Below are 25,255 nucleotides of genomic sequence, written 5' to 3' on the forward strand. Positions count from 1 at the left end.
GACTCAAGACGATGGCAAAGGGTGCTCCGGCGGTAGCAGATGAGGGTAAAGGGTGCATCATCAAAGGGAGCTCTTGTTACAGCACATGGTGTATGGTCAAAGAGTGATCCGCTGGCAGCTTTCTGCTTAGGGCGAAAACAAAACGTTTGGACTTTTTGAAGAGTTAAGATCATCCTCCCTTTTCTGGATGGAGGATATTTTTGTCCTTTTCTTGAACCATCGTTTCATGGTGAGAATGGTGGTAAAGTGTACTTAAGTCTTTGCAATCACACCAGACTCTAACGCTAAGTGATGCCAACACACACGGGGATACGAGCCCCATGTGCTTATATATGTGAAACTCATTCGGACCCCCAAACACGCACTGTAGCAAACCATTCATCTTCGGGGGAGAACACATAACACCATCCCAAGGGCCTTATAGAAACTGCTAAGAAGGCACACCATAGAGGAACTATGACTCCTAATGGGGTCAGCTGCCAGACTCCTCAGAACTGTCTCAGACCATTGTGGGTTGTTGGTCATGATTTAACAAAGTCTCTCTACTAGGTCCTCCTTTAAATACTTCAAATATGCGAGTTAGACCCCCGAGGCCAAAGAAGATTTGGATAATCTCCAAGATGAAGGAGTTTGTGACGGATCCTTCCAGGAAAAGTTTAGAGTGCCGTCAAGATGAAGGCGACTGCGATGAGCCTCCCGAAAAACCCTAAATGATATTTAATTTCTGCTATCATCAAGAGATTTCCAACCAAAGAACCAATACCGTCAAGATAATCCCTGAGGCAAAGAAGGATCAAAACATCTCTGAGATGAAGGAGTTTGTGACGTATCCTTCCAAAAAAAAAAAGAGAGAGAAAAGTCAGGACATCTCCAAAATGAAGGATGATGTAATCCCCAAAAACCCAAGAGAGCTCCAATTCTGCCAAAAAAAAAAACAAGTGCAGAAAGATCATCATGAGAAAAGAATCCCAGGATATCAAACTGCCAAATATGCCAAGAATCCTCTTTAAATTTTGTGAAATTCTTTTATCAATATTCTTTCACCAATTGCTTTCACAATAAGAATTCTTTCTTTTTCGTTCATATCAAGGAAATTGATAGCTTCCTTGAAAGAAAGTCAATTGCAAGCAATTTGAATTCAAATCTTGATTCTACGAAGTTAAGCCCAATCAGAGGTAATACCTCAGGTAGGAAAGAGAGAATATTTTTATCAATGTGCATCATTTTCAATTATTTTGAATCAATAATAATTTTCAAACATTTTGACAATATTTTCTAACTATCCTAGCATGAAGCAAGAGCTTGAGGTTCATCTTTGGCGCATCCTAACACCATTTGTTATCCCTTGTTAGGACTTGATAACGGGAGTTTTCAAGATTCTTTCCCTTCTTTGGTATAATCTGAGCGCCCGGGCTCTCAGATTCGCATACTTACATGTGTCTCCACTGTCCCACCATAGACAGTCCAATTTCGGCTTGAGGTTAATCCACCAATTATTTTCCCGTAAAAGGTCATCAAATTCAAAAGTTATTTAGTCTAAAAAATGAGGTGTCCAAAATCAACCCCTTTTCAAGCTTTAGGGATCCCAATTTCCATCCTTTTGCAAAACCCTTATCGAATTTATCGTGCGGAAGTCCGAAGGTCCCATCATGGTTTCTTCAGTCGAGGATTCCATCATTTTCATTTCTCGATCAGGTTAAGGATCAAACCTGAGCCTCGTTCTTCTACGAGGTATTTTTCGTTCCATCCAGATTAAGGGCAAAACCTGAACTTCATTTCTACAAACTGAATCTTTCTTTTTTATTCTCCATTCCATATCTATCATTTTCATTAGAGCAAATTCTTTCATACCCAGTTAGATTCTTCTAAGTGGGGCATTTTTTTGTATATAGTCCAAATTTGGTGTATTTTTCTTTGCCACTAAGCTCGGCCCTAAACCGGCTTAGTAGTAAAGAGGGGCTACTGTAAACACCCCAAATTTTCACCCTCATCCATTGTTTGCATTTCATGTGCCATTGCATATCACTGCATGCATTCAACATATCATTTTATTACATCGCATAGCATTGCATGTCATTGCATGTCATTGCTTCTCATCATCGAGATCCAAAACTCATGTTTTCAAAATGTTAAATCCAGATTCAAGTTTTTAAAACTTTTCTTTCGAAATAAATTTCAAAACCTGGGTTTTAAATCGACATTCTTGCCATTAGCCAAACCTCAGGTTCTTATATTTCGAAATGTTTTCCTCAAAAACAATTTGGATTCATTTTAAACTCAAATTCAATTTATTTCAATTCTCAGATGAGGCTCATTTAGGTGGTGTTGCTTCTTGATCCCTTTATTTATCAAAAATCTCAAAAATTTTAGAGTCCTAGTCGGATCAGGACTCAGTATTTTCATCTTTTTGAACCTTTTCAAAACTCCATTCTGATTTTAAACCAGATGTAGTCATATCCCTTGCCCATTCTCGTCATTTTTTTCCAAAATTTCAGAATCGTAGTTGGATCAGGACTCTTTTTCCTAAGTCCTAGTTGGATCAGAACTCTATTTTTACTACCATTTTTACCTGTTTTTTGAGAAAACTATCAAAATCCTTTGTTTTTGGCCAAAATTCTAGACTCCTTGTCGAATTAGGACTCTTTCTTAGAGTCCTAATCGAATCAGGACTCTATCTTTCATCGTTATTCTTACCTGTTTTTAATCAAATATTTCAAAATCTTTCAAAGAGAAGTAAGAAACTCAGAGTTTTAGTTGAACCAAGACTCTTTTTGAAGAGTCCTAATTGGATCAGGACTCTGACCCTGATTTCAGTTTTGAGAGAATCTTTCAAAAAATCATTCTATTTATTCCTTTAGGAATCAAAATTGTTATACTTTTATCAGGGAGTTTCAAAATTCTGAGGTTTTATCCCAGAGTCCTGATCGAATCAGGACTCTATCCAAAGTTTGTTTTCTCACTTCATTTTCACTAGTTTTCAAAAGATTTGTTTAAATCTCACCATTTACTTCTTAGAAAACCAAAAATTCTCAGAGTTCTAGTCGAATCAGGACTCTTCTTCAGAGTCCTAATCAGATCAGGACTCTGAACCGAACTTCAATTCTATCTTATTTTCACCTGTTTTTCAAAGATCTTTCATTTGTTTTCTCAGAAAATCCAAAATTCTTATTGTTCTAGTCCAATTAGAACTTTGTTCCTAGAGTCCCGGTTGGATCAGAACTCTGTTTGATTTCAATACTTGTCATTATTTTCATTGTTTTAGCAAGTTCTTTCATCTGTTTTTTAGAAAATACCAAAAAAAAATCTAGAGTTTTAGTCCGATCAGGACTCTGTCCCAGAGTCCTAATCTAGTCAAGAGTCTGTTCAGAAGTCTATTTTTACTTCTATTTTCATTTCTTTTTCAAAAATTAGGTCATTTTATAGAGTCCAGTTAATTCAGGACTTTATTTCAAAGTTTCAGTTGAGTTAGGACTCTAACCCTGACTGTATTTTTCGACTTGTTTTTACCAGTTTGAGGAAATCTTTCAAAAACCTTTTCCATTTGGCTTTCAAAATCCTAAAATCTCAGAGTCCCAATTGGTTCAGGGCTCTGGTCCAGAGTTCTATCTTACTTAGGACTCCATTTTCAAACCTTTGAATTTCATTTGTTGATTTTAACCCCTTTTCAAAGCCATTTTCAGTCTTTATTTCAATTTTTTCAAAACTTCGATGTGGGGCCCACCCAGTTGGCACCACATCTGGAGGTGTTCTGACTCAGTCAGAACTCTGTGTCATTTCAAAACTTTCAATTCCAAGTTTACTTTTGAAACTCTTTTGAAAAGTTACTCGTTTTCAAGTTTTAAAACCATTTTTTTAAAATTCAAGTGGGGCCCACTCGAGGTGGCACCACATTTGATAAAATCAGGGTTAGACTAGGGTTAGTGAATGTCCTACTTAGGTTAGGAATCTAGAAGAGTCCAAACTTGATTTTAAAAGTCATATTTTTTTACTTTAGATTTTAACCTTGATTTTAGAGTTTTAAATTAGGGTTTTTTGAAAAACGCCAAGTAGCGCCACATTTGGATTTTTTTTAGGGTTTTTTTAGAGTCTAATTAAGAGCCAATTAGGGTTATCTAATTAGGGTTATAGTTAGGTTAGAATCCTCTAGGAAAATTGTGGCTCCTTAGTGGATTTATTAGAAAGAGTCCTGGAAAAAAGAAAAACCTCTTAATTAACCCTAATTAAGTGACTTTTTGAAAACCTATAAAAGAGGGACTTAAAGAGGTCAAAAGAGGCTCTTTTTCTCTCTCAATTTCATGTCCTTTCTCTCCTCTCCAGCACCTCCCCATTTCTCTATTGAAGCTGCATCCCCCAAGGTAATTTTTTATACTTTATTTTGTGTTTTTTTATAATTTTTCAATAGATTTCACCATAGGAGCCTCTTGTTTCATGGATTTAACCATGGAATCCATCCAAGAACCTCAAAAATAACCCAAGAATATGATCTAACTCAGTTTGAGGGTAATTTTCAGGATTCTAATCCATTAGAATCGATGAGAGGTACGTCTTCTATGTTCTTAACTGACGAAAGATGCGATTTACCCGTTAAATGGGCTAAATCCATCCTTTTAAAAGTAAAATCAATTCCAGCCACGAATTCCCTGTTTTCTTTTTATTTTTTAGCATATTAATGTTTATTGCATATGTTTCAATATTAAAATAGATTTTGTTTTTCTGTTTAAGTATTTTTTATTGTTTTTTTATTGTTAAATCATGTTTTTTTTTAGGGTTTTCATAGATTTTCATGTATTTGATTCTAAATCTGTAGAAATCATGTTGTTTCATATTTAAATATGTCTTTAAAATTTCTGATTTTTTTATATATAGTTCATAGATGTGTCAGTGAGTCTCTGTAAAAAAATTAATGGTTTTGAGATTCGGGAACCCTGTTGAAAAAATACAAAGTCAAATTGGGATTTTTGTTGATTAAAATCATTGTTCAAATTTAAGTATAACTTGTAGATGTGATATTTCTTTCATTCAATATTTGATTTAAGATCTGTAAATTACAGTGGCTTTGTGTTAATTTCGGATATTTACTGTAAAACTTTTAGAATTTTTTGTCATAGTTTGATATTTTTCCTTTGTCAGAAAGTCAAATCCATGTTTTAGACCTTGTTATGATTTACTAAAACCCTAATTCAACTTGTGTTGATCATAGATCCTTAACCGTAGATCCGATTCATAATCTGTAAAAAGGAAAGTTCATTATTTATATGTCTGTTATTTACTTCTGAAATATCATAATTTTTTTATGAAATCTGCTATTTTTACTTGTATTTGCAATCAGAAGTGCCTGTTTGATTAATTTTATATTCGTTAAATTTAAGTCCAGATTTCCGGAATGATATCTCCCTAACCAGAGATGATTTTTCCAATCTGTAAAAAGGAAATTCTTTGTTTTTATGTATATTATAGCTCTGTAAAATTTTATAATTTTTCATGGTAGATTGATCCCTGATTCAGGTCTAAAATTGAAACTGGCACATGCCTGCGGGTAAAAATAACATATTTTAGGGTTTAAATGCAATTTTTGAATTGGAATAATGTCAAAAATATATATTTATGATTCCAATCTAATTTTAAAGTGATAACAAGTGAAAGTGTCGATTTTTATGAATTTTGAAACCCATTTGATGCTTGGATGAGCCAAATTGCAAAACAGGGTGCCCGTAGGATCCTGAAACACTGCCAAAATCATGATTTTCATGATATTTCTGAATTTTTGTATATAAGTTCATGTTTTTAGGGTTTGTTCATGTTTAGAATCATGTTAGGACACTTCATGGTCGATTTGGTTGTTATTTGATTTTATTTAAACCCTAAACCCAAAGTTTTTACCAAAATATTTTCTGAAAACCCTGATTTCAAGACCATAGTCTTGCTATTGGGGGCATTTTGGTTATTTGACCTCGTTTTCAAAATTTCTAACTTGGATTTTCTTATTTTTAATTATACCACATCACCTTATGTTTGATTTTTTTTCATTTGAATTCTAAAACCTCATTTTTATAAAATATCTTTCTGAAAACCCTGATTTCAAGGCCATAGTCTTGCTATCAGGAGTATTTTGGTCATTTTGACCCCAATTTTGAAATTTTCAAATCTCATTTTCATATTTCTTTAATTTTATTTCATATTTCATTATGTTTATCTCAGGAAATCATGGGAAAAGGCTTATATCTAGAAAAATTCAGTAATTCCTAGATATTACTAGATAAATCTAGAAAAGCTAACATATTTTCACTAACAAGTTTTCTAGTTTTGCAGGGATATTGAAGACTTTACTTTTCTTTAATTTTCTTTATCTAAATTCAATTAGTGATGTAAATTAAATGTTAACTTTGGAATAAGAATTTCAATTTCTGCTTAGAATAGGATGCATTGCATATAGTTTGATTTTGCAAATATCAATATCTGATGTATGTCAATTCATGCATATTTTTTTATAAATCCATTATGGTCTACACGAATGGCACGTGCACAAGCTCTTAGGGAGTTGACAAACTCAGTGGAATTCGTATTCATGGCCATAGTCAGAATACGAATGAGACCCAGATTTGTGATCTTCGTATTAGCCACATTCAGCCTACACTCTTAGGCTAACTTTAAAATGCACTGCATTTTTCAAAACTCAAAAGGATTTTCTCAATTCCTCAAAGAAATATCTTTCAAATCCATATCCATTCATTCAATTTGCATCATTTTCTTAATTCAAATTCCAATTTCAATTCAGAGAAATTGATTTTCTTAAAATTTTCTAAGTCTTACTTAGAAATTGATTTTCTCAAAACTCTGAGCTTTCAAGTGGTATTTCAAGTATTTCTCAACTTCAAATCACGATTTTCCACGTCATAATATCTTTAATTTCAAAGTTTGAATTCAAAGAAATCAAGTTTTTCTAAAGTTATTTAAAAGTTCTCAAAAACGATTTTAACAAAGCACTTGCATTTCTTCAGAAACTCTCTCCCAATCATGATTCACGATTTACAAAGTGTTATATTTTCCATGAATTTTCCAAGTATTTCAAATATTCAAAGCAAACATCATGTTTTTCAAATCTGCATTTTCAGAAAATTCATAGCACATGCCTGATTCTTTGTGCATTTAAGAAATAGAACATGATTTTGACAAGTTGAGCAAAGCTAAGCACACTTTTGATCATTGGTTCAATTACCTCTGGTAAAGGTGTCAGGAACAGTTGAACCTCGTACCGACAGGCGAGTCCCATTCTTCGGAATTATCCCGCATTTTAAAACAGAGGTGAGTTATTTTCAAAATCTTTTTCAAAGGTCAGTTTGACTTGCAAAAGTAAAATTTTGCGATGATAACAAAGCCTCTTGAGCTTCGCTTAGTCATGCAGATACAATATGGGTCTTTGCCCAATCGGTCCAATAGTATATCAATCATGACACCTTTCATAAGGTTATGCAGGACTTGAAACAACCACGCCCATCCACTCATGCATTCAATACATCGTTGAACCTAGAGCTAATGCATTGTTTCGATATTAACATTTTACCCCCTGGTATACGACAAAACTCTTTGTTCAGGCATCAACGTGACGTTCTGGGGATTGATTATTCTATGTATTTTAGATACCCTAGAGGCTTGATGACCCCATCCATGTTAGGGCGGTATTCTCGTACCGGGAGAACCCTAATAGGCCAATTCAGATGCATCCTCTACTTGCAGTAGTTGGGTTCAATTCTTAGATATTTAAGGATAACCACGACCTCAAACCCCTTGAGTGATTGAGGCCCCATTGAACTCTGTCAGGTTCAATATCAAACATATGTCACTCAGGTTGTACCATCATTGTCTTTCACGATGAGCAAGTCCTGAAGGGGTTCGTCGGTCTAACCGTTGTCGGATATGTTCTTGTCATTCGGACAAGCGAGTGTATCCCGCACTGAGGATATATGTACTCGACCCCATTCAATAATCCCTCATGACATGGATATTTAACCACAGGGTTCATAAGACATTGAAATCTTATTCATATGCATGCTTAACCCGAGCTCTCGGCTCTTCGATCGTCACGAGCATCTCACCTCTTTCGGGTGGACAATATACTCTGCCACGATGGCCCTTACGAGTCTAGTTGTGTAACAATATCCATGAGCATGCAAATGACTCGATCTCTTCTGGATTGGTTGCTCGACGTGTTTCACCGCAATGTGCAGTTGGCCTAGTCAAGGCGCAGCAACCACTCTGCCTCAGTGGCCCTAACAAGTGAAGTGCCCTTACAGGAAAACATGGAAACGGGTCATTCTGGCAGAATTCCAACAACAGGGCATCTTCGTGCCATTCAACTGGTTCTGGCAGCTCTTCTGCCAACCATTTCGACAACGCTTCCTCCGCTTTGACGGCAAGGATGAGTCTAACCTTTTAACGTCGTAGAAAATACATAATGGAATATGGGAAGCACCTCCTCTATATGATGGAGTAACATGCTATACTCTTTCTGAGCTTGATTGAGCTTTTTCAAAAAAATTTGTAGCACTCCCTCTCTTTATCTGAGGAAGCGTGCATTTCTTTTAAGCTTGGTGAGTATCTTTTCAGAATTCTTAGTAGCACTTCCCCTCTTTGACAGGAAAATTGCTATGCTTTAACTCGAGAAAGAATGTACACCGTTGTGCATACTTTGTATTCATCGAGGTTTATTGGAACCTTGGGTCATAGCCAGGTCGTAAGCAAAGCCTTTCAAATAGGGGCTTCATTCTTCAAGCAAAAATCTTGATCAAGGAGTGGTAAGGGAATCGTATTGACGATTTAGAGTTGATCTTCATTTGAACGCTCATTTATGCGCCATATATGTAATATAAGCAGAAGTTTGTGTTTTATATGATGGCGGTGTAATGCCCTAGATTTCCACAAAAAAGTTAAGTTAAAATTTTCATGAATTTCTTTTTTTTTTCTTTGCAGCAGAACTTAGAAAAGATTTTAGCAGCGGAAATCAAATGATAATGAGTCATCGGTTTTAGAAAACTCTGGGCGAGTCACAGGTATGTGGTCAAGCACCCCTTGACCACCAAGGTGTTCCATTTATCAAAACCACTTATTTATTATAAACATCACTGCTTGGAAAAACAATATTGGTTCAATATAAGAAAGTAGTACAACTCTGCCTAGAGAAACCCTGAAACTCGATGTCGTCTTGCTCCGCATATCGCAACACAGGTCCAACACCTGAAATTTCCATTAAATGGGGTCAGAACCACTGATGGTCTGGTAAGCAAGCAATCATACATTCATTCAACTCAAGTAAATGCATTGACCACTCAGGGTCACAGTTCACAATAACGACGCTCAAGTCTCCATGACTAAGCGTATATCGTAAGAGCCTTTTGAGGGCTATGAGTTGAACGTGCGCTCAAGTCTTCATGACTTGGCGCAAGCCTCTTTAGGGCTGTGATTTGAATCTCTCGCTCAAGTCTGCACGACTTAGCGCAAGCCTCTTCAGGGTTGTGATTGAATAACCGCTCAAGTCTTCATGACTTAGCATTAACCTCTTCTGGGTCTCAATTGAGATGTCAAAGCTCAAGTCTTCATACTTGGCACATCTGTATCTTACGAGCCTAAGGCACAAGCTCCTCGAGTTTCGCTTAGTCGTGTAGATACAACATGGGTCTTTGCTTAATCGATCCAGTAGTATACCAACCATGACACCTTGCTTTAGGGTATGCAGGATTTGACACAATATGTCCATCAACTCATACATTCAATACATCGTTGAACCTAGAGCTAATGCACTGTTTCGATATTTAACCTCTTCTACCCTTGGTATGCGGGTGAAGCATTGTCCGGGCATCAACGCGATGTTCTGAGGGTTGATTATTTCATGTATTTTAGATACCGCAGAGGCTTGTTGACTCTATCCAAGGTAGGGTGGTAGACTCATACCGAGAGAACTCTTACTAGGCCCAATTCGGATGTATCCTCTACTTGCAGAAGTTGGGTTCAATCCTTAGATCTTAAGGATAACCACCGTAAACCCCTTGAGTGACTGAGGTCTCATTGAACTCTGTCAGGTTCATAACCAAATACATGTCACTTGGGTTGTACCATCATCGTCTGCCACAATGAGTGTTATTTTGAAGGGGTCTAACGGTCTTACCGTTACTTATCAAATATGTGCATGTTGTTCAGGCAGTCAGTGCCTCCCGCACTGAGGACATATGTACCCAACCCCATTCAGTAATACTCCCTAACATGATTCTTTGACCATGGGGTTCATTCAGACTTTTAAGTCTTATTCATATGCATGCTTAACTGAGCTCTCGGCACTACGGCCATCAAGAGCACCTCACCTCTTTTGGGTGGACAACGTACTCTGGCTCTGTGGCCCTTACGAGTCTAGTTGTATAACAGTATTCATGAGCATGCATATGACTCGATCTGAACGGATCGGCTGCTCAGCGTGAATCACCGCAACAAGCAATTGGCCTATTCAAGGCACAATAACTACTCTGGCTCTACGGCCCTTACGAGCAGTGGCCAAGTCAAGGCGCAACAACCACTTGTGATCATCACAATTTTTTTTCTCTTGTTTCCCTCTTTTCCTTCTCTTTTCTTTTCTAACCTTTATTTTCCCTTTTTAAAGGGAAATAAAAGATAGAAAAGAAGAGAGAATGAGAAAAGAAAGAAAGAGAGAGAAACACTTTTGAAAAGGTCTCACTTGACCTTAATTTTAAAAAGATTTTAAAAATTACTCACCTCCGTTTTGAAATATTTGCGGGAAAAATGAAGAGACGGGGTTCGCTCGTCGATACGAGGTTTGAACGTTCCTGGCACTTTTACCAGGGGTAATCGAACCAAGGGTCGAATTTATGCCCTTTTGCTTTGTCTTAATATTGTCTAAGAAATTATTCTAAGTCTAAGAATGCACAAAGAATCATGGTTGTGAAAATGCAAAGATGTATGCTTATTTGAGAAAATAGTTTAGAAATTTTGAAATTTTTTCAAGTAGTTTTTAAAATAGATTTGAAGATACTTAGAGAAATGATTCAAAGGGTCGAAATTGACTTAGAAAAGTTGGATTTTTGGATTTAAACTCAAAGTTTAGAATAAACTTGAGTTTTGAGAAAGATAACCCAAAATCCTAAAGTTTGGAATCATATCTGAGATCAAAAGACTTGAAAATGGTTTTAAGCTTGTTTTTGAAGAAGGAAGATTCAAGATTGAAGATGAGAAGAATAAAACTTGAAAATAAGAATGGGACTTGAAATTGAGATTAAATATGAATTTTGAAATTGGATTTAAACTTTGAAAAATAGAATTGAGAGGTGAATTTGGAAATGAAATTTTGAAACTGAAAATGAATCTTGAATTTGAGATTTGAATTTGAAATTTGAAATTGATTTTTAAAGGAGTTTTGAGATCTTTGAAGAAAGTAGGGTTGGAATTTAAATCTAGAATTGAAAATCAAGATGAAATTTGAAAATAGAGATTGAATTCTGGATTTAAAGTTTAAAATCAGAATGAAATTTGGAAACAGAATGGATTCAAGAAATTCAAATGGGATTTGGAAATAGAATTTGGATTTAAGAATGGAATTGGGTTCAGAAATGGAATTCAAGATAAAATTTGGATTGGAAAGCTGGATTTGGGAATTGATTTTTGAAAATGGAATTGGATTTAAGGAATCCAAATGGATTTTGAAAATAGGATTAGATTTTGGAAATCCAGATGGAACTTGGAATTGGATTTGAGAAATCCAAATGAAATTTGAAGATAGAATTGGATTTTGGAAATCCGGATAAAACCTGAAATTGGATCTAAGAGACCCTAGATCAATTTTTGAAATTAGAAAAGAAGGATAGAGAATGAAACCTGATTTTCAAACTTAAATTTTGAAATCAGGAGATGAATCTGGAAATTTCAAAGTTGAATTGAACTCTAAAATTTGATTTGAATTGGAAATTAAATTTTAGAGATGAATTCGGAATTTTAAAGTCAAATTGGACTTTGAAATCGAAGTCTAAATTTTAAAATGAGATAGAATTGAGAATAGAAAGATGAATTTGAATTTATAAATAAGAATTGATTTGAGAAATGAAGAAGGTATTTGAAGAATTATCTCAAAATCACTTGGATTTTGAAAAAGTATTTTGAAAATATGATGTAATTCTATCCTAAATGATGAATGAATTAAAAGAATTTGAATTTGGATTTTGAAAAGCATATTTCATTCTTTAAATGAATTGAAATAAGATTGAAGATATAATGCATTTCTGACTATGGTCATAAAATGTATTATATAATAATCATATCTAAATTCAGATGAAGAATAAAACATATTTTAGTACCTTTATAGAGTTTAAAATGAAATTAACTCTCAATATATTCTGGCTATGGTCAATGATATATATTTTGAGTTAATTTTAAATTAAACTCTGATAAAAAAGAAAAGTATTTAGAAAAATATGATGATTTTTGAAAAAGAGATCTAGTATGGATCTAGTGTTATTCTATAAAAGATGAAAACCATAAGTTTTGTTCACACCTTGACTATGGCCATTGGTGCAAGTCGTCAACTTAGGATTTAATCACCTTTTATTAAAATGATGCACGTGTCATTCGTGTTCTCATTCATGAATTTTTGAAATAAGAGAGAAAATTATATGAAAACAAGCAATTTCTAAGATATATGCATGCTCATACATTCTATTCTAAGACTGAAAATGTAAAGTTCTCATTGATATCTAGCTATTACATCATTAGAATTGTATTTGAAATTCAAATTTTTAATCTTAGAAAAGAGAATTCAACCATTTACATCTTCCCTGCAAAATAGAGTTAGCAAAATATAATATACAAAAGGGAGGTAAAATGCTATCTTGGAAATAAGATGGACATGCTCGTACTTACATGACAAAAATATGCATTAGACTACTTATGTGACATGCTAGGCCAATGAGAGAATGTGGGTTAGAATACATATGGATGTACTATATCCATGAAAAAATATATGTTTGGAATGCATGCCTAATAATGAAAGTTCAGAAACTTGATAGAGAGATTGTGAAATGATACATGAGGATGATGTTGGGAATAAAGTGTATTTGTAGTGTGGTGAAGGTGCAAATAAGTGAAGGTGGATGCTGTGTTGAAAAAGGTGTTGAGTGAAGGGGCAGCATAGGTATTGAAACACAGGGTGGAGCTGGGACAAGGTTGGCAGCAAGCATGCAAATGAGTACGCAGGGGATAGGATGAAACGAAGGTCTAGCTTGAAATTCCACTAGAGGGGTGGTGAATAGTGAAATTGTATATAGATCGATAAATTAAAAATATAAAGCAATAAAGGCACAACACATAAACACAGAATTTATACTGGTTCGGTCAAAACCCTGACCTACATCCAGTCCCCAAGCAAATCACTTGAGCTTTCCACTATAACATCCGAGTCACCGGATAAATAGTACAACACCCTCTTCCTCAGAGGTCTTCTTCTCTCAACAGAGAAGGGGCACACCCTCTTCCACAGAGGTCTTCTTCTCTCAATAGAGAAGGATAACACCCTCTTTCACAGAGGTCTTCTTCTCTCAACAGAGAAGGGCAACACCCTCTTTCTCAGAGGTCTACTTCTTTCAACAAAGAAGGAATACAGTGAATAACAGAAAGTTACAATGCTTCCTATAGAACCTTCAGAATGATATGAATGCACGAATGAAGGATTCTCAGAATGTTCTGTTCTTTTCACTCAGAAGATACTCTTTGTCAAAGAGCTATTCTTGACTTTTTCTCTTTCTTTTCTCTTTCTTTTTCTAGGCTCTCTTTCAGATATTGAATAGGAATTTTTCTCGTTGTAAGCTCACATGTCCATTCCTCGTCTGAATAGTTTATTTGGGTGTATTTGTATAGCTTTAAAAAAGTAGTCGTTACTTTTTTGAAATCGTAGTCTTTTTGAGATGTGAAATGTCATGTCATTTCAAAAAACATCTTTAGAGAAATTCGAGAAGGTCTTCTTTCCATAAAAGTAAAATATAGGGTACAATAGTTGTTGTAATATTTTAGGTAATATATATTTTATGTAAAAAGTCTATTTCTTACAATAGTACATTGAACGTTGGATTGTAGGTTGTCATGTAGTTTTGTCTTTATCCTAATTAATGATTTGTGGTACATAAGTACTTCTTTACTTTAAATGAGTGTAAGTACAATAAATGCTTTGAGATTTTTATTTGTACATAGTCATATCAAGAGTTTTCTTTATGATGTGTTTTTCAATGTCTACAGAGAGAATGAAGACTTTAAACAAGTCGACATTCTTGAGAAGGATATTAACAAGGATTTCTTACAGGAGGTATTTAATGTTATACAAAGAGAATGATGACTTCAAGTAAGTCGACATTCTATGGGTTTGTAAAAAGCTAACTAGAATCTTTTCAACAAGTATTATATTTGTTTTTCTTTGTGTAGCCGATTTCCATGTTTTGTCTTTTTCCTACACATTTGAAATCATTTCTTTAAAAAGGTAACTAAAGTATTTTCAACAAGTATTATATTTGTTTTTCTTTGTGTAGCCGATTTCCATGTTTTGTCTTTTTTCTACACATTTGAAATCATTTCTTTAAAAAGGTAACTAAAGTCTTTTCAACAAGTATTATATTTGTTTTTCTTTGTGTAGCCGATTTCCATGTTTTGTCTTTTTTCTACTTTTGAAATTATTACTTTTCAAGTTGTCTTGTATATGAAAGAAGGTACAATTATTGCTTTTTGAAATCATGAATTATATCATGTCAAAATACCTTTTCCATAAAGGCTTGTAAGAAGGTACAATTATTGGTTTTCAAAAAAAAACTTTTTGAAACTATCGTATACTTTTATGAAATAGCTTTTATGAATGAGTATGTAATATGCAATATGCATGCTTCTGAAGGTTCTGTTACATATGACTCTAAAGAAGAAAAAAATCTTCAACTTGAGATAGTCGATCTCTTTAGATGGTCTTTAGAAATGCATGGCTCAACAAGCTTTTTCTTCAAGGAGTATGATTGCACCATAGTTGTACTTGAACAGGAGGTCTCCATCATTTTTGAGTGAGATATCCTTGCATCAAATACTCGTTAGATATATGGAAAAATATATCCAGTCATAATATAACATTTTTTCAAGAAGATATGTTATCATATCATATGAAATCAAATAAGACAGTGTATCATATTATGTGACATCAAAACAGAGTTTCTCAACATAGCTATATAGTGATTGGTTACATGGAAAGTAATAGGTGTAATGGGGATATGGGTAGCTGAGAATAATATGTTGTGCTGGGGAGTTAGTGCAGCAATGGGAGTGGTTTGTGAAGTGTTGGAGTGCACATGTAGTTGCAGGAAGGTGGGTGCAACTGTGAAACAGTGAATGTGTATGCAGGGACTGACAGTGAGGGTGATGTTTTACAACAAGTGGAGTTGGAAATAGTGAATGCTATGAATGGCTATAGGTGATGATACTAATGATGAAGAGCGCAAGTAATACTATGTTGTGAACATGGATGGAAGTGTGTAGGGTTGATGGCGCAATGATGAACTGATCACTTACGATTTAGACATTTGCAAACATAACTGGATATGATGCCGAGCTGGTCTAATACAGTGGTATATGCATGGGTGACAGTGAATATAAGTGAATGCATCAAGTGAGTGTAAGAGGGTGTATTAAGTGAGTGTAATGCTCATGCTTAATGCTATATAATGGGAAATCAAATAACATGTTGTGGGCATATCAAATAGAGTGCTTAGTGAGGTGAGATAGCTAAAGGGATTGGTGGTTGTGACAGGGCAAGTATAAGTGTTGTGAGTGTTGTGGCAGTGAAAACATGCTGGGGGAAGGTGTTGTAATGGACACAACAAATGGTGCAAAGTGGTGTTGATGTTGTTAGTGAAGGATGTAGCAAGGTGATGTCTGATGGAGACATTTGCCTGCAGAGATATTCTAAGTAATCTAGGGTGATATGTAATCAACATTAATGGCCGATTCCAAGTAATCTAGCACTCTAGCTTCACCATCAAAACTCGGGGATTTATACCTTTTTGGAGGGAGCATGCTTATCTATTGAAGGCTCTTTGGTAGACAAATAACGAAATGGATAAAAATAAATTATCAACTCTGGGCCATCAGGTGCAAGGGTTATCATTGAGTGTCAAAATTGGTTTCATCTCTGAAATAAGAAGAACACTTGAAGGGAAAGGACATGAAACAGAAGTTCCTCAAGGGTTGAGAACCATTATGTAGGTCTGGTAGATGTGTACAGAAGCCAGTATAATTCAAACTTACTAGCTAAGTATCAACCAATTTGGCTAGGGGGGGGGGATCATGAAAAAAACCATCCTCTATCACTGGAACCCTTGGCGGGAATACACACAGCAAACCATCACTATTTTACTCACAAAATTTGTTAGAGGTTTCCAGTAGAATCAATGTTACATAAATGTGATCATCGCAAAAATTTTCCTATTCTCTTGTGGTTTCTCTCTCTTCCTTCCCTTTTCCTTTTATAACCTCTATTTTCCTCTTTTTGAAGGGAGAAAAATAAAAGAAAGAAAAGAAAGAGAGAAGAGAAAAGAAAAGAAAGAAAAAGAGAGAAGAGGAATTCTTTTGCGGGGTCTCACTTGACCTTAATTTTTGAAAATATTTGAAATAACTCGCCTCCATTTTGAAATATTTGCGGGAAAACTGGGAGACGGGATCCGCTCGTCGGTACGAGGTTCGACCGTTCCTGGCTCCTTTACCAGGGATAATCAAACCAAGGGTCGAATTTATGCCTTTTGCTTTGCTAAGAATTTATCTAAGAGTTTATCTTAAGTCTAGATGCACAAAGAATCATGCTTGTGCAAATGCAAAGATGTATGCTCCTCTTGAAAAATGATTTGAAGAAATCCCAAGTGTTTCTGAGATGAATCTGATAATGGAGTGAAGAAATGGTTTCTAACTCAGAACTTAGGATTTGAAGTTCTAAGTTTTTAGAATAATCAAAGCTTGGGAGAATAAATTTGGATTTTGAGAGAAATGATCTTGAAACTGAGATAAAAGAAAAAGAGAAGAAAGGAAATTTCAAAGTCATAAATGGACTTTGAATTAGAAGTTTGAATCTGGATGAATATTTGGAAGGGAATTGAATTCTATCTTTGAAGTTTGAAATCAAAATGAAATGTGGGAAATCTAAATAGAATTGATTTGAAAGTTGGAATTCAAGATGGAATTTGAATCCAAAGTCTGGTTTCTAAATAGAGTCGAAATTCAGGAGGAGATTGAATTCTTGGATTTAGAATCCTAAATGGGAATTAGATTTGAATTTTGGGATGAAATGGAATTGGTTTTAAGAATTGGAATTGGGAATGGAAGTTGATTTGAAATCTGGAATTCAGAATGGAATTTGAATTCAAAGTATGGATTCTAAATTAGAGTTGAGATTTAAAATCGAATTCTGGATTTAGATTTCGAAGTGAGAATTGGATCTGAATTCTGGGATCCAAGATGAAATTGGATTCTAATTTTTTTTTTAAATGGAATTGGATCTAAGATCTGAGATCCGAAGGAGAATGGGGCTCTGGATCCTAGAATGGAATTGGATCTGAAGTCTGAGATCCAAAGTAGAATTGGGTTCTAGATCCTAGAATGGAATTGGATCTGAAGTCTGAGATCCAAAGTAGAATTGGGTTATGGATCCTAGAATGGATTTGGATATAAAATCTGAGATCCAAAGTAGAATTAGGTTCTGGATCCTAGAATGGAATTGGATCTGAAGTTTGAGATCCAAAGTAGAATTGGGTTCTGGATCCTAAAATGGATTTGGATCTGAAATCTGAGATCCAAAGTGGAATTGGAATCTAGATCCTAGAATGGATTTTGGATCTGTAATCTGAGATCCAATGTAGAATTGGGATCTAGATCCTAAATAGAATTTGGATCTTAAGCCTGAGATCCAAAGTAGAGATTGATACTTGGAAATCTGGATCCTAAAATGGATTTTGGATCTGAAGTCTGAGATCCAAAAAGTGGAGATTGATACTTGGAAATCTAGATCCAAGTTGAGATTAGGATCTAACTTTGGATTTTTGGAATTTCAAAACTGATTTTGAGAATGATTTTCAAAGGCAAATTGGACTTTGAACTTGAATTTGGAATTTTATGAATCAAGTTGAATTTTAAACTTTGAATTTGATTTCAAAGTTTGGAAATGAGATAGAATTGAAAATAGGAATTTGAAGAAGTGATATTCACAATCACTTGGATTTTAAAAGGAATTTTTGAAAATATGATGCAATTCTACCTTAAATGATGAAATGAATTTAAAGATTTTTGAATTTGAAATTTTGAAAAGCTATTTCATTCTTTAAATGAATTAAAAATGAGGTTGAAGACATAATACATCCCTGACTATGGTCATTGAATGTATTATATAATAACTACATTTAAATTCAAGTAAAGAATAAAACCCATTTTTTGGTGCTTTTATAGAATTTAAGATGAAATTAACTCTCAATATACCCTGACTATGGCCATTGGTATATATATTGAATTAATTTTAGATTAAATTCTGATAAAAGAAAAAAATATTTAAAGAAAATATGATGATTTTTGAAAAAGGATCCAGTGTGGATCCAGTGTTATTTTGTAAAAGATAAAAATACTAAGTCTTGTTTACATCCCGACTATGGTCGTTGATGCAAATCATCAACTTAGGATTAATTACCTCTTACGAAATGGTGCATGTGCCATTCGTGTTTCACCATTGTGAGAATTTGAGAAATAAAGACAAAAATGTATGAAAACAAGTAATTCATGCTATTTACAATGCTCATTCATTCTATCTAAGACAGGAAATGTAAATTCTCATTTAGCATCTAGTTATTACATCAATTGCAATTACAAGGCTTCTAATCTCAGGAGGATAACCTCACGTATTTCCAAAAAAAAAAAAAAAAAGTTAATACCAAGCAGGATATGAACATGAAAAAGAAGTCATATTGAAAGATTGTAATGTGATGATACCAAAAAGCAAAAATATGTGTGCAACGATTATACTAATGAGCAAATCTACACAGAGATATATATTTGATACATTATATTGAGGGAAACAAACATGTCAATGTACTAAGCTACAAGTTATCAAGACTAATCATTAAGGTATTGCACATTGGTAAAAGATAAGATACACATGACAATGTTGTGGTAACAGCGAACTAAAGAAGGTTTTTAAGTGCAAGTAAATGCTGCAGGAAAAATTTACATTATGACTAATATACAAGGTGGGCATAAACATGGTCCATAATGAAAGCATGCAGTGAGATGGTGTGTGTGCTGAAGAGTGTCATGAATATGCCATGGGAATACATTCATTATCAACAGGAGGATGAAAATATTGGGATATATGGCTGTAGCAATATATAGGATATGACTTACAGCAAGGTAGACCTGCGGTTGTAAGGGTTGAAGACAGCAAGTGGCTGGAGCCTTGCTTAGCAAAATATGTAGCAGGTGTTGCGGTGGTTACACAGCAAATGGCTAGAATATCACACAAAGAACACTAAGGCAAAACTGGGGTATATATCCTACTTTGAATGTTCGGGAGTTACTCACTATACAAACATGTGAGTTTATTCTAAAATCAAGTTTGTGCACCTGTAACAGGACTACCGTATTGAGAAAATTTTTTATGATTTCCGATGGCGAATTCCTATTCACTCTTACCTTCATGTTCAAGTAACTGAGGGCCAATATCTTGGCCCTTGAGACCGTATGGATTGGCCAAATATGGCCTCCCAAGATGACAATTTCAGACATTCCACAGAGATAGTAATTTTCTGTGAAAAAAAATGATGATGCTTGATGAAAGGAAGTGGAAAAGTTCAGCAAAAAGAGAGGGAGGAAAAAGGAATTTGGGTTTCCAGTTGTGAACCGATGCTTCAATGTTTCAGATGATATTTAAATGACCAAGAGAGGTGATAGGGGTCTTTGAGATTTCCTGCACAGAAATCATCAAAGCTTCTTGCTATGACAGGATAAAATGTCAACCTGTTTTCTCACTATTATTCTAATGGTCTAAATGTTCAGGTGGAACCTATAGAATTATAATGGTAGGATCTAGCAAGTCTATTGGATCTTGGCCAAAATTTAGATTAGCCCCTAGGTCTTGCAATAAATACAACTAATGAAACGAAATGAGTTCTAATGAAACCAAAATCATCAAGGAATAAAACATGATACAAATGAAATGTTAGCTTAGATCCAATGCATCAATAAGGACTTACAGACGAAACATACCACAGAAAAGAAGAATGAAGATATACTTAGCTGAATATTCAGAAAAGGGGAGAATGTAGCATCGTAAATGGAACGCTACAGTGAGTAGGCAACTGAAATAGATAATGGTTTGGCACTACATGAATACCATGGATGGACAGGGGATGGTATGTATTGAATGATTGTAAGAGGTAACAGATGTCAAGCATATATATAACAAATAAGAAAAAAAAAAACTGGATATATTGCAACAATAAATGGAATCAGATGTTAATAAATTGTTCAAACTGAATGCAAGGAATGATATCATTTTGCTAGATGCTAATGTGACATAATCATAAAATAAACAAAACAAACAAAAAAAGTGAAACAGTCAGTATATATACACCATTTTCTATAACTTAGATACCCGGTGACCTGTGAGCTGGTCCTAGTGAATAATGCAACCATTGGGAGTTCTAATATACATAGTTTTGTCTTAATCTTAATGATTTAGGAGACACAAAGAACGTCAATCCTGCAAAAAAAAAATCATAAGGCAAAGAACCCAGCAATTGAAACAAAGATGTCCACAGGAACAAGGAATTAGGTACAGCATTCAATAAGTAGGATCTAAAAAAGTTATCAATGATCCAAATGTTACCATGACAAAAGAGAGTCTCAACATTTCTAATGCTTTATCAGCAAAATTTTGAGATGAACAGAAGATGTAAATTTATTGCTGCTCATGTTCAATCAGTGAATGATGGGCTTTCAGAAACTATACCCCTTCTCTCTTTTTCTAGGAATCTTAAAAAAAACATATAATACAATTAAATCATAGACATCAACGTCTTCAACCATAGCCTGCACAGTCGTTGCCTGAAGGATTGATCCACCTACCTGAGGGTCGAAGGATAGTAAACCCAATTTGATCATATGAAAAAAAAAAAAAACTTTCGATACTCTGTTGTTGCTGAAGGGTCAGAACTACATATGATAATGCGAAGGGCTACGTTGCCCTGTTTCCTCATTCTACCGGAGGGTTCACAGCTGAAGCAGGAGGGGCTTTCAGGGAAACCAAAGCTTGTTATCGTTAGGCAAGAAGGCAGCATATATCATTGACGCAGAGAGGGAAGCTCAACTATAGATCTAAACCAAATATTCCTGCAGTAAATACAGACCAGGCCCTGGACTTCACGATGACCTTAAGCTGGGTTTTTCAGAATGGCAGATGATGAAAACCTCATAATGATAATACAACTAGATATCCTCTCTAAAACATGCAGATATGGCATCGTAACGATTATGGCAGAAAATGCATGTTATGAAAGTAAGCAGATGCAATATAACAGGGGAAAAAAAATGAACAAAGCATGAATGAGGATGCTGACAGAAAGACATTCAAGTGCAACAGATATAAACTGGGGCTAAAATGCAAATTGAATAATATAAGCGGAAAGAGGAATGAAAACTAGCACCGATGAAATTGAAAGACCACAACAAACTCATAATAAATTAACATTGAAGTGAAAGAAAACCAAAACTAAAAGAAAAGTAGATTATACATAGACATAAAATTAAAATCTAAAGCCCGGATGGCTTGGTGATGCTATTGGTCAAATATGAATTACAATGTATAAAACAAATTATAAAAGAGCTTTCAATGGAAATTCTGAAATAAGTCTCTTAAAGGGGAGATGATTGTCGGAACCGAAGAGTTCCTTTGTTATTGCACAGAGTGGGTTGATGTTGCGCAGGCAACTCAACACCACTGGTGGTGCTCACTGAGGCGAAATGAAAGGAATCGAGAGAAAAAGAGAGAAGGAAAAGAAAACGTTTCTTACCTTGTTATCGCAGGGACTAAATTTCTCTTGATGGATTATAGAGGAAAGGAAGAGAATGAGTCTGAAGAGTCTGTTATCAACTGCCGAAATCCTGAATTTGTGCCTGATTCTGGAATCGTGAGCGTAGATGATCGGCTTCCTTCTGTAGAAGAGGCACCGTGAAGATGGATCGATGACAGTCATTCGGAAAAGGGGTACCAGAGAGAAGAGATTGGGAGAACGAGGAAAAATTGAGAAGAAGAAGAAGAAGAAGAAGTCATGCGGGGGTGAAGAGCGATCGTGAAGAAGGAAGGAAGGTGCTGGGGTGAGAACGGATGATCCCATGGGGCCTCTTGCGAGCTCTCTTTAAAGAGGAGAAGAAGGTTCGAGAAGGGCCGAGCGGTTAGGAATCGAGGGGGTAAAATGGCGGGACGATGATCGGAGGGTTTTGGGAGATGTAGGGTTTCGGTGGTGAAGGGTTTCCCATGGAGAGAATCGGGAGAGAGAAAGAGTGAAGAGCGAATGGAAGGGGCTGAGGGTTTCGGCTTCTTTTCCTCTCTTTTTCTTTACGAAGGAAAAACCCTAAAAGGTTTTTGCAAAAGACCCCCTTCGGTTTTCAAATTTTTACGAAAAAGGGGCTTCCGAGGTCTTTAGCAAAAAAAAGAAAAATTGATTTCTACACTTATTTGGTTTTCTCATAATTTTCCCATTTTTTTGGTTTTTGAGTCATTTTTCAATTTTTTTGTATTTTTAGAATAAAATCCTAAAGTTTGTGAGAAAACAAAGATTAAAATTAATTTTTTTGTGTTTTTGCAAAAATATTTACAAAAGGGAATTTCTCTGAGAATTTAAAAGCCATTTTGAGAAAATTTCTAAAAAAAATGGGTTTGGATCCGGATTTTGAGGAAATATGGATTTAAAGTACTGGATTCGGATCCGGAATTAATTTTGAATATACCAATATGGAATTTAATTCAGAAAATCTGAATAATGACTGAAATTTAGCTTTGAAATTGTTTTTATCTTCTCAGAGAATGGAATCAGGGGCAAAAGGGTCATTTTTATAAATTTTTGAAAAATTTGGGGTGTTAATAGATGCCCCTTTTTGCCACTAAGCCGGTTGAAAGCCGAGCTTAGCGGCCAAGATAACACTCCACTTTTTTTTAAAAAATGTCCCAGTCAGCAGATCTGAACTGGGTGTGGAAGAATTATTTTTAAAAGCATGGCTTTTCAGGCTTAGAACCTTATCCTGAATGGTTTTGGGGGGGGGGATGAAATCCTCAAAAATGATATGATTGAGTAGAGAATGAGGAAATCGTGATAGGACTTTTGGGTGAAAATCCCGAAATGGTGAAAATAAAAAATTTGACCAAGTCTCATGGGTGAGACAAGATACTCCTTTTGGGAATGATTCAGGTTTAGCCCTTAACCTGGATGGGATGAGGATATATCAAAAAATGAACTGAATGAAGAAAGGATTATGTGAAGACCTTGATGGGACATTTTTGGAGAATGTCTCATGGAATGAAGCTCAAATAGGATCCTATCTTGGATGGATATACAAAACATGGGTTCCTTGATGGGAAGAACCATGATGGGATTGGAAGAAAACATCTCGTTAGAACGAAGAATCTCGTTGGAACGAGTATCAGGTTTAACCTAAACCTGAAAGGAAGATACCTCGCGAAGCGAGGTTCCAGATTAACTCTTAACCTGAATAGGAAATCTACCATACGGATTTCTCAAATGAAGAAACCAAAATGGGACCTTTGGAACTTGGACGAACAAATCCGAAAGGGGTTTTATGAGAGGAAGAAAATATAGGGTTCTCTAAAGCTTTGAAAATGGGAAGAAATTGGGCGTCTCATTGCTGAGACTGAAATAGCTTTTGAAATCTATGACCTCTCGCAGGGGGGTTCAGGTTTGGCCCTTATCCTGAGTGGGTCATCCATACGGAATTCTTCAATGAGAAAACCGTGATGGGACAGGAAGAGATACTTTCTTCAGAGGCAACTCTTTTTGGGAAATATAAACAACGCTAGGTTGCATCAAAATGGATATTGAATGTTTATTTTATTCTTGGAATAGCTAGAAAATTTTGCCAATAAGATAAAATCATAGTAGATTCAAACACTTCTAAATGTGCACGTATGTGCAAAGATATTCCCTCTTTTACCTAGAGTATTTCCTCCAATGAGGTTAACTTCGCAGTTCTAAGAGTCAAATTCAAATTTTAGCGCTGATGATTTTCTTCAAGAAAGCTATCCATTTCCCTGATATGAGAATAGAAGAAATATTCTTAATTTCATAAAAGCAAGTAATGAAAAGATATTGATAAAAGAATTTTGCATGAGAAAAGATGGCTTCTGGCAACTTTGGCAATTTGATATCTGGGTGTTTTCCCACGATGATCTTTTTGCACTCTTTTTGAGTCATTGCACTTTCTCGGGTTTTTACATCATCCTTCATTTGGATGGGTCCTGACTTTTCTCTCTTTTTTCAAGGAAGGGTACGTCACAAACTCCTTCATCTTGGAGATGTTCTGATCCTTCTTTTATCTCAGGGATTTTATGGATGTCACTGGCTCAAAAGGTCTTTAGATAATAGCTGGAATCAAATATCTTTTAAGGTTTGTCGGTAGGTTCATCGCACTCGCCTTCATCTCGACGGTGATCTGAACTTTCCCTAGAAGGATCCTTCACAAACTCCTTCATCTTGGAGATGATCCAAATCTTCTTTGGCCCTGGGGGTCTGCTCGCATATTCGTCTTCATCTTGACGACAGTTGAGAGATCCCTTTTGCGGATATTTGATTGCAACTCTAAACGAATGAGAAGATATGGGTCGAGTGGATTTTTTCTATAGCTTGAGATATTTCCACGACCTGATTACCAGAAAGTTATTTTAAAACATGCGCCATAGCCAAGATCAATATCAATTCGCTTTTGGCTTTTCAACATCATTGAAGATTTCTTTCATTGATCATATCGAGGGTGTTTCTTACATCCTTTTGGTTGATCAATCAGGAAAAGATTTGAATTTTGCCTCTTTTCGCAAAAAGTTTTACCTTTTTGGAAAGAAATACTAGAGGTAATCTGAGGAAATTCTCTTTGTACAGTAAGAATATTTAGAATCAACAAATGCTTTTAGCAAATTGGCAAA

Source organism: Nuphar pumila, chromosome 11, assembly GCF_984573655.1.
Source record: "Nuphar pumila chromosome 11, dmNupPumi1.hap1.1, whole genome shotgun sequence".
Lineage (NCBI taxonomy): Eukaryota > Viridiplantae > Streptophyta > Magnoliopsida > Nymphaeales > Nymphaeaceae > Nuphar > Nuphar pumila.